This window comes from Fukomys damarensis, unplaced genomic scaffold, assembly GCF_012274545.1.
Source record: "Fukomys damarensis isolate Sample0158 unplaced genomic scaffold, DMR_v1.0_HiC HiC_scaffold_27, whole genome shotgun sequence".
NCBI classification, from domain to species: domain Eukaryota; kingdom Metazoa; phylum Chordata; class Mammalia; order Rodentia; family Bathyergidae; genus Fukomys; species Fukomys damarensis.
The window spans coordinates 25,272,653-25,290,330 of record NW_022900939.1 but is presented as its reverse complement, the minus strand read 5'-3'; the positions used below and the strand labels follow the sequence as shown (position 1 = coordinate 25,290,330).

At 41.5% G+C, this 17,678-nt stretch overlaps 1 protein-coding gene across 11 annotated transcripts in view; it reads right to left on the bottom strand.

Annotated features, from left to right (window-relative positions):
• The window catches only part of Aopep (aminopeptidase O (putative)), a 349,371-nt gene that overhangs the window by 229,852 nt on the left and 101,841 nt on the right, over window positions 1-17,678 (bottom strand). The window lies entirely within an intron of this gene.

The window sequence follows — 17,678 nt, the reverse complement described above, 5'->3', positions numbered from 1 at the left end:
TCCCAAGTGCTGAGATTACAGATGTGTGCCGCCACGCCTGGCAACAACCTCGTTGTTTTAGAGATAGTGCACATGCCTTTTTATAACCCCACAGCATTCCACTGTATACCACACTTTCTATAAATTGGCCCAAACTGAGAGTTTCATGTATTTGGTTTTATTTCTAGTCCACTGTGTACCTGTGTATTTTTGCTAATGCATCTTTAGAATATGTTTCTGGAACCTGGAGTCAAAGGCCTGTCTTATTCTGCTAGGTCCTGTACTCCCTGCTCCATGGATATGAAGTCCTGTGCAGTGGAGTGCCTCGTTCTCTGCACCTCTTGCCAACAGTCTGGTGTTAAACTCTGGCATCTTTGCCAATCTGACAGGCAAACAATGCAATCTAATTTGTATTTCACCTATGAAAAGCAAAGCTGACTATTTTTTCATAGGCTTCAAAGACATTTGCATCTCTTTTCCTATGAATTGTTTGTACATCTCTCCAGCTCATTTTTCTATATGGCTGTTGTTTTCCCTACTCTGTTTTTAGAAGCTCATTATTTGTCTGTGGTATAAACTGCAGATATTTTTTCCCAATGAGTCATTTGCTGTGCTTATTTTTTCTTACAGGCAAAAGTCTTTTATATTCATGGGACTAACATATCAATCTTTCCTTTTATTGGTTCTGGGTTTTGAAACCACTTTTTTTTTTTTTCCACTTTCAGGTTAAGAATGAATTCACCCATGTTATCACAGGACTCAATGTTTTTAATGACTGTTACCTTTCCCCCTTCAATTCCTTGGAGAACATATGAACGCAGCCTTATACCCAATTATCTCACATGGTGGAAGCAGCTCATTTTTTTCCCCTTTAAAGTTAAAATGCAGTCACCCTCCCCTTGCATACACATGAACCTCTGGGATCATGTAAACAAAGCGCAGAGACACGTGTGGATGTGTCCTTGTGTTTTTCTTTACAGACTTCCCTGTGCACCCTGCAGTTGTGAGGTCAGACGGTAGCCAACCCGTGCAAGTGCTCTAGTTGTCAAGGGAGAGCTAGAGTCAAGGTGTTTCGTTCCTTCTCTATTCAGTGAATGACTGGAGAAGAAACGGATTCTCCTATGTCAATCCACATCTACCAGGGGCCAGGATGAGCAGGGGAGACAAGAAAAGGATTCGGTAAAAGAGCAGCTGCAGCCAGCTCTCAGGGGAACGGCCTGTGCCCCAGCACAATGGACATGGCCTCTTTTATGAAGTGCATCCAATTTAGGATGAAGGAAGTTGTTTTTTTCTTAACTTCTCTTTCCAAAGATATATCATGTTTCTCATCTAAAACATTTCCTCACCAACAGGCTTTTGAGAGAATGACTTCTACGACTGCAGTCTGGTATGACTAGAAAATGGCCTCATTTCTTTGGATCTCTAAAGAAAGGCCACAGAAAAGCTCTGATTTTTTTTTCATGTTGAAAAGGATAAATAAATGATATTTCAATATTTGACAATAATCTAAGAGGAAATAACCAGATCTAGCTTTCAATATAGAAAGCAGTGATTCTCGTGTTATATAAGAAATATACATTAAAAATGAAATGTATATATGTATATCCATTGTAACAAGCAATACAGATAATTTTAATGTGGATTTCTTCATTTTACACTTTGATAATCTGTGCGCAAGAGTCAAATTCCTCCAAAAATCAACCGTATTTCCCAAATTTCTTACCTCTCTGCTCCAGGTTCTGAGATACACTGACAATGATGACCATTTCCTTGACTGTCCTACATTTGGCATCTAGCACATGCCCTGGTAAATAATAATAATAATAATAATAATAATAATAATAATAATAATAATAATAATAATAAATACATCATATATAGTCATTGAATTCAGAAATAAAATCTGAGACAAGTGGATACCCACATGCAAAAGAACCCTACGCCCACCACACAAAAACCAATTCAAAATGGACCAAAGACCTAAAGGTAAGAGATAAAGCTCTTAGAAGAAAACATAGGTAGAAATCTTTGTGACCTTGGATTAGGTAATGGATTCTTAGTCATGACACCAAAGGCATAAGCAATTAAAGAAAAATATAAATAAAGTTGACTCCATTCCAAAAAAATTTTTTTAATCGTGTTTCAAAGGTTACTATCAGGAAAGTGAAAAGATAACACAGAAAATGGGAGGAATAAACATCTTTCATATTATCCACCCCAATCTTACTATAAAAATATTCCCTGGGGGGATTTAGCTAAGTGGTTTCGTTGCCTGCCTCACAAGCACAAGGTCGTGAGTTTGTTCCCTGGTACAAAAAAAAAAAAAAAAATTCCCTGGTACCAACCCCATAAACACTCCTCCACTCCTCCTCATTCCTCTTTTTCTTGCTTTATTTTTAGGCCTCTTTTTCTTCTTTCTTCTCATCTTCTTTCTTTCTTCTTTTTTTTTTTTTTTGTTCCTACTTGTGTTTTTAGAAAATACATCTTACATTTTTATAAATAAGAATCAGGCAATTTCTCTTTCTTCCTTCCTTCCTATCTTTTTCCTTTCCTCCTTTTTATCAGTGGAGAATTCATTTGAGGATTAAGGAGCCTGGATACCACAGAGACTTTGCTACCCTACAGGCTGCCTGCCTCTGTACACTTATCCAAGGCTTAAGAACAGACACATACACAAGTAGGCCTTTGATCCTGAAAACCTAGGGATCCCACTGGGATGAGGATAAATATTTATCTCTGTTTGCTCTTTTTCTGTTGGGCCCTGGTTTCTGGCTTGCTCAATGTCCTATTTGGCCAACAACCAGCCAGGTCAGGAAAAGATCACTCTACAGTCCCAGCCTTGAAAACATGTGGGAAGAGCCTCCAAACAGTTCCCACATGAATTTTAAAAGGGTCATCTGAGTACACTACCAGTTTAAGGAAATATGTACGGAGAAAACACATTCTCTTGCTCACACCAAGTCAGAGAAGAAAACCAAATATGGAATATTCTCTTAACAACTTTTCCCCGTACCCTCACCTAGGACAAGAAACACTCTACAGTGTACTGAACTCACTATCTGGTACTGCAGTGGCGGTGAGGTAAAGGGCTTGAGGTTTCATAGGCCAATGTTTCCAAATCTGAGTTTTGTTAATTAGGAGCCAAAACTTGCCTTCCTAATCTATGAAACCAAAACAATAAAATATATTTTACAGAGTTGTTGGAAAGATCTACTGGTCCCACACAGGTATAGCAGTAAAACACCAGATATGCCCCCACTGTCTCTGTTAATGAAGTTCCAGAGCTCAAGTCACCATGTTTCTTGTTCCTCACTGGGAAGCCACAGAAAGAAGAAAAGTTACCTGGCTCTAGAATGGAGACCTGCTTCTAAAAAGGTCAAATGTCCAACTCTTCTCCAAACCAAATGCAACATGCTCACAGGCAAGATCCACCAAAATCAATTTGAAACTTTACTGGGCATAGCTTGTATAGGGATAAGTCAATGGCAATTCCCCAAGCTGCAGCTTTCTCCAAACAGTTCAGGGAAGTAGAAGTAAATTACACTGTTGCTACCACCATCCCCGACCACTGTCACTCACCTCACTCCCACTGTGCCCATCACCATCTTTACTACTAACAGCAGCAACACCATCACCGTGACAGACACCTCTTCTTCCCCCATCACAACCACCACCACCATTATCACTACGCAGCAGCAGCAGCAGCATCGAGACCCCAGCTGATAAACAGCTGAAGGTCAACATGCCAAACAGAAAGACTTAAAGGTTCGGTTTTATTTGAAGAACTTCTGAATCACTTGTGAAAGTATGTCACACCCGTCTCCCAGCATGTTCCAAAACAACCCCACCTAAAGCAATTTGCTACAACAAATTCCACCGAAGAGATGCTCGCCTTCCTCGCCTTCCCGGCTGAGACAGATGAGAAAAAGGGACAGAGGAAGGGGTGGGAGGAGGCTCCCCTGGTCCCCACTAGGCCTCTGGCGCAGCTCTGCACCTGGGCTATTTTGTGTCCCCAGAAGGCCAAAGCCCTGTGCGGCAGGAGAGTGGCCATCGCATAACGCCTGGAGCTGGCCACATGTGCCAAAAGCCTGCTGTGCACTCCACGGCCAGGAGTTTTGTGACAGTGAACTTGAAACCCACAGGTAAAACAGCTTTGCCAATAGTCATATGGGAAGCTGATGTCTTGGAAAAATAAGGGGGACATATGCTAGTGTCCTGTCTGCTGCCATGTGGAAAACTACACTAATACCCTTTTTAAATCACTTTCACAGACATTTTGCTGTATTTTCCTTTGAAGACATAAAAAAACTAATAACCTTGTCCATATTTTTAAAAACATGAGTCACAAGTTTCTGCTTAAAAAATTTAAAAACTCCAGCTATTATTACTTCCTTGCATCCTTATAACTTAACAAGTTATGAACAGTTAAACTGAATTTTTAATTATTCTTTTTTAAAAGACCATTTAAAAAGTAAAGGTTATTCTTAGGCTGACACCGTATATGCCAGGTCTGTAGCTAGAAGCACATTTTTACAGCTAGTTATAAAGCCCTGAAATATGAGTTTATATTGGAAAAGCTGAAGCAACCTTAACTCTAGCCACGCCAGTGGGCGCCACTTTAATTACAGTCCCAGAATTGAATAAAACGCAGTCTGTCTTCTACAGTAGCATCACAAAGAACCCCATTAACTCTCCAATTACTAACCGAGGAAACAACATTCTCTAGAACTCCAGCCAAGGACAAAAGAACACTACAACTTCAAAACTTAAAAACTGGCTTCAAAGTTGCAGGGAGGAGCTCCTCTGAAGGTAATGTTTACTTCACTTATTTAAAATAAGTGAGCGCCTTGCCAAGGCTCACATAAAACTATTTGTTTAACAAATAAAGATGTGTGTTTCCTGGAGTGTTTCTAATTGGGATTTGCGATCCCACCTCCTAAGAAATTCTGGGCTTGGCCGGCCCCCACAAAATGCCTCCCACAGTGTGGGTCTCTCCTGTGAAGCGGAGGGAAGGGAAGGGGCTGGTGCTCCAGGGAGAGCCTGTGCTTGCAAAGAGATGGGACAAATGGCTGGTCTCCCACTAACGCCTCCGTCACGCTGTCAACAGGAAAGAAAACTGGGGAAGGTCAAAACGATATCCAGTAGGATTTGTAAACTGAGCTATTCAGTAGGCAAAAAACTTTAAAACAGTAACCTGGGGGAGGCCAGTTTCCCTCCACTCTGCCGTTCCCGTTCTCTCACTGTCTCCTCCTCAATCGGCCACACTGCCCCTGCAGGCTCTGCAGCAGGAGTTCAACATCCCTGTTTTCAAAGCCATGCTAATATCTTGGGAAACATCAGGGCAAAAATCAAAGATTCTTTGGCTGGGTGTGTATTATAAAAGTTGTTCCCATTAAATAGAAACAGCCATGTTAATTTTGGTGCCATTAAAAATACAGGAAAATGCTGTTGCCAAATGGAAAAAAAAAAAAAAAAGGCTTACCAAATGGGAAGCAGTTGTATTTTCAAGTCTTGGGAGTGGTTTTATGAAAAACTAGAGAGCAAAACTGAATGAGGAAAAAGAAGGGTAAAAAAAAGCTACTTTCTCTACTTAATTGCTTCCCTCTATCAACATAATAAAAGGATTCATCGATAATTTCCTCAAGGAGACACAAAATTCAAGTCACAGGAACTTCATTCCTTCCCTCTTGAATCAGGAAACTTTTTCTTGCTTCAGCCATGAGGTCCTGACTCCGCCCTTTTGCGATCATTCTCAATAAAAATGCTCCCATGGTTTACAGATTAACTGAGCTGTGCAGCCTCGAGGAAAAAATCCTGTGTTCTGTCCTTAAGGTCGTGTTTTGAGCCAGATTTGACAAAAAAGCGGAAGAGCAGAAAATTTCTCTTTTTTGGTTCCACCTGATAATTAGGGGATACTCCCAAGAGTCCTTCTAAACACGTGTTCATGAGTATAGTGTATTTCAAGCTAGTCTTACAATGAGTTACAGTCTCAAGTGATTCTCTGGAGACCATCCTCAGCTGATTGGTAATTCCGACATCTCTGGGTATCTAAGAAGGGGCCGTGATGCTACAGAGCAAGAAATCAGACAAAGAGGAGAAAAGCTAAAGTATGAGGACCCTTGAAATCCTCTTTTGGGGGCATGAAGAGATTCTGAAACAATGACTTTTGTTGGTAACTGCTGCGAAAGGGTATTTTTTACTTTTCTTTCTTTCTTTATTTTTTGGTACCGGGGATCGAACTCGGGTCTTTGAACTTGCAAGGCAGGCCACCAAACCGCTGAGCTAAATCCCCGGCCCTTTACTTTTATTTAAAGTCATGACTCCTGTCTTACCTTCCTCTGGCTAAACTGATATTCATACACTGGGGCTATCACATTAGATGTCTGGCAAAAAGTAAAATAAATTTCATCACCATAGCTATCCTTATTCCTACAACCATTCTTTCCTCCTTCAGTAAAGAGCAACAGAGGGTCCTCTCCACATCAGAGACTGTGTAAGGGAAGGGGGTTGTGATATAATTCAATGTCATTTGAGTATCTTTCAGAGACTGTACTTTTGTACTTCCACAACCAGGCATCTTCAGAGTGGATCTCAGGGACAACAATGAATGCATGACACAAGAAAACCTACAGAATGAAAAAAAAAAATTGCCAGCTACTCCTCAGAGGGCTTATGATATAGAATATCTATAGAATGCAAAAAAAATTAGAGCTCCCCCAAATAAAAGACCCAATCAAAAAGTGGGCAACTGAAATGAATAGACACTTCTCAGAAGAGTAAGTACAAGTGAGAGAAATGTTCAACAGTACTAGCCATGAGAGAAACCTAAATTAAAACAACACAGTTTCTATCTTACCTCAGAAAGAATGGCCATCATCAAGAAATCAAATAATGCTGGGCACACGCCTGTAGTCACAGCACTTGGCAGGCTGAGGCAGGAGGACTGCCAGGCGTACAAGGCCAGCCTGCACTGCAAAGCAAGATCCTGTCTCAAAAAAAAAGCAAAACAAAACAAAAAAGAAATGAAATAATAACAAAGGCTAGGAGGTTGCAGAGAAAAAAGGAAACTTCTACATTGCTGGTGGGAGTCTAAACTAGTGTAACCATTATAGAAATCAGTAAGGAGATTCCCCAAAAAATTAAAAATAGAAACTCTAGGGCCAGGGATTTGGCACAGTGGTACTGCACCTGCCTGGTAAGCAGAAGGTCCTGAGTTCAATTCCCAGTACCAGAAAAAAAAAAATTCTATTTGACCCAGTCATTCTCCTAGGCATCTTCCTAAAAGAGTGAAAGACATCATATTACAGTGATCCATGCATACTCATGTTTATAGCACCATAATTCATAATAGCTAAATCTTAGAAGCAGCCTATGTGGTCCATCAACAGATGAATGGGTAATAAAAACAAGGTATTTATACACAATGGAGCATTACTCTGCCACAAAGAAGGATAAACAAGGCATGTGTAAGACCATAACTTTAAGTGAAATAAATCAGAAACATAAGCATGATTTCTCTTATATGAGAAACTCGCAGTAAAAATAAAGAGCAAAATAAAAGGTAATAAATAGGAAGTAAGGAGATAGATCCTTCTCAAAGGGGAAAGGGATCAAGACAGGAGGGGGGAGAAGGGAGAAAAAAGGGATGAAAAGCGAATTAAAATGTGTTATGTACATGTACAACTCCATGCCACGAATGTAAACTGTATACCGCAAATATGTACTAATAAAAATAAAATAAATTTTTAAAAATGAATACATGATAACCCTGGATTTAAAACAAACTCCAGATTAAATTTCTGCAGTGCTGAAGTTATTGTGAATTTTTAGTGAATCCTCCTGCTCGCTCCACATCTCCTTCTATCCAGCCTGGCACAGAAACCTGGGGGAGAGCCAAGGGAAGTGTGTGAAGGCTGGCATCACAGAGGACACTGGTTTCAAACCCCGCACGGGGCTCACCAGTTAAGAGACCTCATTAGATCTTCCAGAGACTCGGGCCAGAAAAGGCTGAATTAGAATTCAAGGAGTCCTAAAGAATTTGGAAAAGTGTTTCAATAAAATAAATTTCCAGGAACACATGCAGCCCAGTCTGAAGGAATAACTAACCAGGTGTTAGTGAAGTAATAAAACGATGTAGAACTGTAATGATTTATAAGTGGAAAGTAAGTCAGCTGCCCAGGACAGTTGTTAGGTAAATGAGATCACCACAGCGCCAGGCACGAATGGTTCAGACTATAGGCTCCACGGTAGAGAAAACCTGAGGACGCTTTCCACTGTGCCGTAGAGGAGATGGGTGAGATACAAAATGACCCTTTTCTCAGCATCTTCATTTGCAAAATGCCATAATAGTGGCTTCTACTCTGTAGAGATTATGAGGCTTAAAAGGGCTAAGACATGAAACCTACTTAGCACAGTGCTAGGCAGAGGTGAGAGCTTAATATAATGGTTCCTGTGGTTAGGTATGGAGACATCTTTCCAGCTAGCATGTCTGGTTTTGGACTTCTCAACTTCTAAGCAGTGAAGAGAATTAAAAAATAAATGATTGAACAGAAAGCAACTCAGATGACTACAGAAGAGAAAAATGCAAAATTGTACGGATTATCTAGCCGAGAAAAGAAAAGGCTAGAAAGTTTAGTAAAGAAGCAAATAAATAAGAGCACACTATTCACCGTCGGGTAATCAGCGACTCTGCTGCTGGAATCGGGTTGAGAGAAAAGGTATTTTGTTGCAGCAAGACAAGAGTGAGCCATTAAAAAGTTCTTTTAAGCTTCTCTTTCCGAAGAGCCATTTCGCTTGGTGTTAGAGAACAGACAAGCACAAGTCTATTTCACGTGGAATTGGGCATCATTTGAAAACACAACAAAAATGACCCTCCAGCTGTTGCTGCAGCCTCTAAACAAGATCATCACATCCTTAAAGGGATCAGAAGTCCTGCAGGAGAGAAGGAGGCTGCACAAATGACCAGCTACTCCCCCCACTATACTCTCTGAGTCTCTTTGTCTGGCTTCCTCTACAGGATGAGTACCTTGCCAAACCAATGTGGGAATCACTGTATTCTCTGTGTGTCGATAGCAAATAACCACAGGGAGATCAGGCTGAGTGTGTGAGTGTGTGTGTGTGTGTTTGCACACACAGTAAGAGGCCTACAGCTTACACTGATTTTGTATTCACAAAGATGGTTGCTCTCTAGAGGTACAAAAAAATAATTTGCTATGCTGGTAAGAACAATGTCTGAATTTGTTCTTTCCTGTCATGCCTTTTTAAGGTTGAGATAAATCACATCTACTGCCTCCCTCCCACTGATGTCACTAAAAAAATTAGATTAGTCTGGCCAATGTGAAACCATCATGGGGAAGCAGCTTAGGTTTAGCCTGCTATTTAAAACTGACTTTTGGGTGATACACTGTAGAATTACAGGGTTAGCGTGGAGGGTGGCAGTATATGGATATTCAATTGAGTCTTTTAAAAATGTTTCTGTAACTCTGCCCCAGCTCAGCCCATTAATTTATTGAGGAGCCTGGAAATTCAGACACAGTTAAGTTGTTTCCATAACCCACTATTTTCCACTTCTTTTTCTGGCATCGCATTCCACTTTTTCTGTATTCAGGTCACGCCTGGACTTCCACCCAAGTCTGAAGATTAAAACCATCAAAGACTGTCTTCTCAACATCCTCCTCATTTAAAAAAAAAAAAAAAGAGAGATAGCATTATTTTTTCCTTCATTTTTTTTCCAGTGTGGTTAAAGAATATTTTCCCCTTATTTTAGCCTAGGCTTTGAGTACCCTTGCCTGCTTACCTCTGGACTGAAAGCCCAGAAGCAGGTCCCCACACCAGTCAGTTCTATGTGCTCCGTACCAGGGTGCCACCTAAATAAACACAATCAAAAGTCAAAATCATATAAATGAACTCTAGTTCTTTTTCTAACCATAAAAATAAAGAGCATTTCTTAATGCTATTTTAAAATGTCAGATACACGGGTTTATTTTTAAAGATAAGTTCTCTCCTCTTCATTCGTTGATTCATTCATTCGTTTATAGAGAGGGTCTCACTATGTGGTTCATGCTGTACTCAAACGGCAATCCTCCTGCCTCAGCCTTCCATGGGCTGAGATTACAGGTGTGTACCACCGTCACTGGCTAGGAGTTCTCTTTAAATCTCCAAAGTTAATGAGAATAGGATTAATATAACTTTACAACTGTTAAAATTAATGAAATCTCAAAAAAATGATCAATTACAAACTGCTGAAAAAGCCATCATGGCGTCTGCTTGGCATATTAAATAAAGTGAGATCTTCACAATGACACATGAGGTTTAGGATGAGAAATCCATTACTCTTATTTCTATCCCTATTTTAGCACATGAGGGTTGCTCCAAGCATTAGTGAATTACATAAAATGTTGACATGTCATTGCTTTTGAATTTCCCAAAACAAATTTCATGTGGTTCCACCTTTAGTTACCAAACACTGATGAAAGACTCATAAGATGCAAGCACATCCCTGCTTCACCCAATATGGTGGGTACACTGATGAAATCTTTGCTCACTGTCTCTAAAATGCATTAGGTGTTCAGTGCAGCATTGTTTACACAGTGAAATACTGGAAAACCTCTAGGACCCATGTCTCAGAAAAAAAAACCAAGACTATCCACAGAATAAAACATGCAGCTAAAGAGAAAATAATGTGAAAACTGTTTAAAGCCTGATAACAGAAAGAAATCCAGAATACAATTTTAACTGTCAAACCACAGTGAAAAAGTGTGCATTGTGCCTTTTTGCTTAAGGAGGGGTAATCCATCTCGTCTTACTGAGTTACATCTTCCTGAAGAAAACAAAAAGTTGCTGAAAGTATCTAAGGAATAGAAGAATAAGGCAAATGGGAACAGAGGTAGAAAACTAGAAAAAAAATGCAATAAAAAAATCATTCACTGGCTCTTTAAGATTGATCTTTTTGCAAAATTAAAATTCTTTTTGCATAAACAGTCTTAAGGCATTTTTATTCTGGCCTATAGAATTATCTCAATCAAGACAGAAGTGTAGTACTCACAAAATTGCAGTGGGACTAGCGTTTTAGGGAAGAGCAGCATGCAGGAGGTGGCCCCGACACAGCTGTTGGCCATGGGCTTGGCCCTAGCCTCTTTAGCTCCAATCACCAGAGGCAGGTGTGGTGACACAGGGTTCTTCTGGAAGTTTCTATGGCATGGTCCTTTCAAACACAGGTCAGATAATGGCTCTGATAATAGTCAGAACAGATCAGAGACAGCTGCTTTAGGAGCCGCAGGGCTTAATTTATTATCCAAAAGTGAGAAGAAAAGGACACAGGAGAAGAAAAGGTCAAGGACACAGCTTTGTGTACCTGGTGGGACCAGAAACCCCAGGGGCGCTGGAAGCCAGGCAAATACAATAGGGTTCAAATAGTACAGTTGAGTCCCAAATCCCTGAAAGGTCAGGCACAAGATTTCTTTTTGGTATATGCTTTTAGATGTGAAAAAGGAAGTAAGAAATGCATTTTGACCTTAACTAAAAAATACTGGTGGTTTTATTTTTTTTTTTCATCTTTCTTTTCTTAGGAAGAAAAGTTTATATGTATATAAAAACTATTAAAGTTCAAGCTACAGCCTTGAAAGAAGACCAAACAAAAATGTACATACTACTCTAAATTGTTCCTCCAGTGAACTGAGAAATTCTTTCTGTACAATCTAAGTAATCTGGCCTCAACAACTGTTTGTAACATACCTTTCAAGTTGTCTTACTACCACAATAACTTATCACACTTGTTTATTTTCTCCCTAGAGCTATTATTTTAGAGAATTATAGGTATTTTGGGTTGTTAAGAACTACAGACTTGGTGATTCACAACAACAAGCAAGAAATCTTATGGGTTTTGACCCACAAAAAATACTAAAATTCTGTAGATGTACTGGGACAAAGAATCAATATTTGCTAAGGACCTAATATGTACTAGGCATCTGCACATGACTGTATCCATTACACCCAAGAGTCTCAGAGATTGGTCCATGACAGTTTATAGGCCAGAGTCTGAGAAGGGTTTCACAGTAGTCAGTAGCAGAGTTGGGATTGGTACTGGTCTTCTGTGGGAGCGGATCTAGAGATTGAACCCAGGGCCTTTGCACCAAGCTACATTCCCAGCCCTTTCCAGTTTCTTCTTGTTGAGACAAGGTCTCACTAAATCACTAAGTGCCCAGGGCTCAAATTTATAATCCTCCTACCTTAGCCTCCCTGAATGCAGGGATTACACACCTGCACTACCATACTCCACAGGCTGGCACTGGTCTTTCTGACTCTGAAATCAGCTTTGTCCACTGTCTCACACTGCATCCCATAGAGTGCAGGATATAAAGTATGCTTAGTTACCTGGGGCTTGCCCTTCTATTACAGACAGTTAAGTTACTTACTGTCTGTAATATTTCAGACAGTTAGGGTGAGGCCCTCAAGACAGTCAATGCAAAAGATGAAAACACATTACAAATGGGACTGGAGATGCATCTGTTGGAGGCCTGGACTCAAGATAACACAAAATGACCAGGCCTACATACCTTCCCGGGCGTGAGATAAGCAGTACACCTGGTCTAATGAAGTCTCGATAGACATCAGTCACCTCAGTGGTGACCAATACCCTCCGAGCCATCACCTTTCTGAGAAGTTCTTTGCTCTTTCCATGCACACTTGCTACTCAACCTGCTCCCTCATTGGATCATTATTATCCAAGTGACTATATTTGTAAACTTATTGATTAATCATAGCTTTAATTCATATCCCACAGTGGTTGTGCTTTATAAAGCTTCCCCTGAAAAGTGGGGTGCTTGGCTACTCACTCAGGGTCCAGCCCCCCCCCCCCCCCCCCCCGCCTCTCAGAAGCCAAATCTCCTCTCGATAAATATTTCCTACTCTTAACCTCCGTTGTTCCTAGAATTCATTTTTCAATTTTAGAGTACACAAACTCACCATATATTTCCCTTATATCATATGGTGGTCTGATACCATTTCCTTTATCACTTCCTGTACTCACAACCATGAGTGGGTCTGCTCAGCTCAAACAACCCATCATTAGGATCCACTTGCCCTATACCTCAGAGGCCAAGGGTCCAGTAGCCCACCTCACCCCACTGCACCAAAAAAAAAAAAAGTACAGAAGCCTAGGCCCCGATCTGCCTGTCCACACCAGGTAGGACTCATCTGTCCACATGATAAACTCCTGAACTGAGCAAAAAACAGAGCTAACCCTTCTAGTGGGTGGAAGCTCTCATCAAGAGCAGGGCAGAGAGGCTTCCCTGAGTAGCAGAGATTCCATATATCAGCACAAACTGGTGAAAGCCAGCCCAGCACTTGTCTTGAAAGAAGTTGCAGGGAGCCCATGACAGTTGGGCCATGGAAGGACATGAGGCTGTTCACGTATCAGCTGAGAGGACACCTATCCGAGAACACTCCCCAAACCACAGAGAGCTAAAGTCAAGTGGTATCTTCACTGAAGAACGCAAAGGCCAGAAAGGTTTACCCAAAACCACTTGACTTTAACTTCCCAATCTTAAGGTCTAACTAATGCTTTTGTGTGTAGAAGCAAGAAAGTACCCCTTGAAAACTAATCAGGGTTGTGGGTATAAACAGCTAGAACCCAATTCAACCAGCATGGACCAAATAGAGCCCTTATTTGCAAATCCAAGCCCCATGGGAAGAACAGGGGCACACAAGGGAACGCGACTTCTCTCCCTTATTTCTGCATCTCCTACTATATTGTCTGAGACCAGGCTCCATTCTTACTTCTCAGCCTCCTCTACTCTTCATTCTGTGGTAAATCCCATGGAGGGACTTGTGCTGGAAGTTATTAAGCTTCCAATGCAGAGATGCTCCTAGAACAGAGGGTCACAAAGCAGAAGTGGCTGGCTATCTTGGAGGGAGATTAATAGGGCACACTGCCATAGCCTGGGGTAGTTTTCTGGCTCTGGGTAGAACTTGTAGACAAGCACCGATTTTTGCCCCCAGGTCCTAAGTCACATTTCAACAAGACACCCAAGGGACCATGGTGGGACCATGTCCTTCATACACCTGTGAGCTGTCAGTGGTGGTATCCACTGAGGTTGAGTATCCAGACCTGAACTTCTGTCCTTACAACTGAGTTAGAATTACCGAAGGAAAAGATGAACATTTAGTCTTGAGAACAAAGGACCCTCTCCTTCATCTCCCTACCTCTAGAAACATAACACAGATCTCCTTCCACAAATTGGAGCATTGAACATGAAAGCCAAGGAGGAGCCTTTTCCTGGATAAAGAGGTTCATCTGTATCCTCTAATAACTTGAAGCTGCCCTACAACTGACAGACACAAGGATTTTGTGTAGTGCCCTGGGAAATGGGCCTGAGGCTCCTACAAGTAGGGACACTGTGCTGAGATCTGGGGCCCATAATCTCCTGACTGCTTACAGCTCTGCAAGGAGGCATCATAGCCAAGAAGAAATGGGTAGAAGCCAAACACAGGGGGAGGGGGGAAGAGAGCAGGGAGGACTGATGGGGGTGCCCTGAGGGCAGGGAGGGGAAGGCCAAGGAAGAGAAATCAGAATTAAATGAAAACAGCTTTTGGAGCTGAGCCCCCTTCAGTAAAGGCCAGCCATGCATGCATTAACCCTCCATCAATGAAAACAAAATCCAGGGACCATGAGCCAGCCTGCTGGGGCACATAAAGCTTAGGGGTATAATATCTTCCAGGTGGGTGTGCCCAGAAGCACACAAAGGTTCTTGACAGGTCGTTTAAAACTGACTGTCAAGGTCAAAACAACACCACCTGCAGGCACAACTGAAATGTCTTCATTCATTCCCCTCCTCTGTTGTTTGTTTTAAACCAAAGCACAGTTTGAAGGGCAGACAAGTCTGACAACTGTTCAAACATATGTACATGCAACTTATTAGTGTGCAAATGGAGATATCTGGAGGCTAAAGGGAGATGGAGGGAGGGGGCAAGTGAGTCACTAACTGTGAGGGGGCCAAAGGAGGGGTCTGAGCCATAAATTGCTGAGCTGAGAGAAGAAGGCCTTTTTTCCAAGGAACCAGCTCTGGACGCAGTACAGTGGTGCCCCAGTTCATAAACCCAATTTGGTTCACAAACAAAGGCGTTTTGCAAAATTTTGTTTTTGCTTGCAAACTCTACATCATATGACAAACACAACTGCAGCCATCTTTCCTGCACAAACACAAACGTGGCTATCTTTTCCAAAATCGTGGAACAAATTAAATTTGTGAATCAAGGTACCACTGTATCTGAAACGCTCTATTGCATTGGTGGTGCATAGAGCAGAGGCTGTTGTTATGAACGTAAAGGGTCCCTGCCCTTGAGATCTGTTTATTTTGCAATTAACTAGAAGTGAGAGGCCCTTTCTGAAACTTCTGTTTGGGGGCCTAAAGTGTAAATGCCTACTGATGCCTAGGTGTTGATGGAGTACAAAAAACAAACAAACAAAAACCCAGGCTTACGACCTAACTAGCTCTTACAACAAAAATATGTGTATGTTAAATTGCAGAACAAAATTGAATCACACCCCCGCTTCAAAATAAAATCCCTAATTAAATCAACTAATGTTAGTCCTCTAAGACATTCTGCAGGCTATTTCAATCATCCCCATTACCGCAGCAGAAAACCAGGGCAGGGAGGCCCAGTGGCTTGCCAGGGGTCCCCAGCTGCTACTGGGTGCAGCTGCAGCTTTTTGGAGCACAGCTTCTTCTGAGCAATAGATAGGCAGGAAGCACTACCAGAGAGCTTCTCTCACATACTCACCTGTCTGCCTCCTCCTTTGGTAGGGTATGGGGTCTGTTAAGATTCCTAAGTGATCCATCCTTGAAAAAGACACCCCACACATTCCTTACCCAGCATACACCACACTCTAACACCTTGGAATACCTATTAACATTCCAGATACCAAGACCGAGGCAGGAGAATAGGGTGCGGGCAGACTGGCTGAGGAAGTAGGTGTGACCTGTAAATTACAAAATCCCACAACACTCTTGCACATAAACAATCCCAAGTCCCTGAACATGCTCTTTCCAAAAGAACTTCAGCAAGTTTTTGTAGGATGGCCTAGACCGGATGTAAGCCTGAGGAGTGAGTGATATAAAAAGCACAGTAAACATTGATCTCTCTGGCTCCGGTGTCTCTCATAGTAGCCTATTTGCATCCTGTACAGTGTACTTATTTTACCACTCTTGCGTGGCTGAATCTCACTCTACAGAGTCTGTTTCTTTTCCTTTACCTTTGATAAATGTAAAATCTTGCACTTGTCTTAACTAAGTTTTTGCTCAGGACCGAAAGAACCTAGAAACTGCTTCAAGAAGAAGACTCCAGAAACCCAAGACCTAGTAACACATTTGATAAACTAAGAAGGAGTAGGTAAGGCCCTTTCTGGCATGTTTTTTGTTTCTTTCTAAAGTCCACAGCTGAGTAGGTTTCTTTCTTTCCCTCTCTGTCTCCTCTAGGTTGAAGTACTTAGGAGCTTTCTCATGAGGCCAGGAATAGTTTCCTACCTTTCTCACCACATGAGAGCTAGGAGTGCTTGGCCCCTGTGTTTCTCCCATCCAGTAAGAGGCCCACGGGCCTGCCTCAAGTTTATCTCCCCTTGTCTTTCTTCTCTTTCCCATTTTTCATTACTCATTGTGGGTACGAGTCAGTAAAGAGCAGCCACAGAGCCTGTAATTAACTCAGTCACAGAACAGATCATTCAGGTTCCATATCTGTGACCTAGAATTTAGTATGCCTTTCTGTTCCCATGTTTCTGTTGTCTATTCTTTGCTCAGCTTTCTTGCACTTTGGGAGAAATTAGCTGTTGGTAACTTGGTCTCCTGCTCAAATAGCTGCCTAGCCCAGTTTACTTCAGTTATGCTCAAAGTCTCAAGATCTTGTTTCATTCTAGTCCCCCTTTCCACCATGACTGGCAGCCATTATTTCATCATGTGACTTAGTCACATGGATCAGCCATTTTAGTTCATCACATGGGTCAGCCACACAGATTCGGCCATGTTTCTTGGCCATTTTAGTTGATCATATGGTTCTGCCATGCTTGTTTGCTTTTTTTTTAAAAATACTTTTTTTTCAACTGGCCTTGTGGTCACCAATAAATCTCACTCTCCAATTTTAGGGACTATATGGGCCTCATCAATCTTCTCTTATTAACTGGGTTGGATACCCTTCTTGTTTCAAAAATTCAGGTAAATGGGCCAGGGATTTAGCTCAGTGGTTCTGGTGCCTGCTTAGCAAGTGCAAGGACCCAAGTTTGATCCCTGGTACAAAAAAAAAAAATTTTTTTTCAGGTAATTTAGACATAGATGCCTGATGGTTGAAGAACAAAGGAACAGAAAGCTCAACTCAAGTAGCTGTTAGTATGCAAAAGTAGAGTCATCCTTTCCTTAGAAGTTTTAAGGTTTTGGGGTTTTTTTGTTTGTTTGTTTTTTAAGAAGTTTCTGTCTCTACTACCTTAAGCAGAGCACCAAAATTTTATCAGGGTAAATATAAGAGATCATTTTTCTCAGGTAGCTCCACCCTGGTTTCTTAAGAATGTACTGTTTCGAGCCTGGCATGGTGGCACATGCCTGTAATCCCAGCACTTGGAAGGCTAAGGCAGGAGGATCGCTGTGAGTTCAAGACCAGCCTGGGCTACACAGTGAGTTCTAGGTCAGTCTCAACTACATAGTGAGAATGTCTCA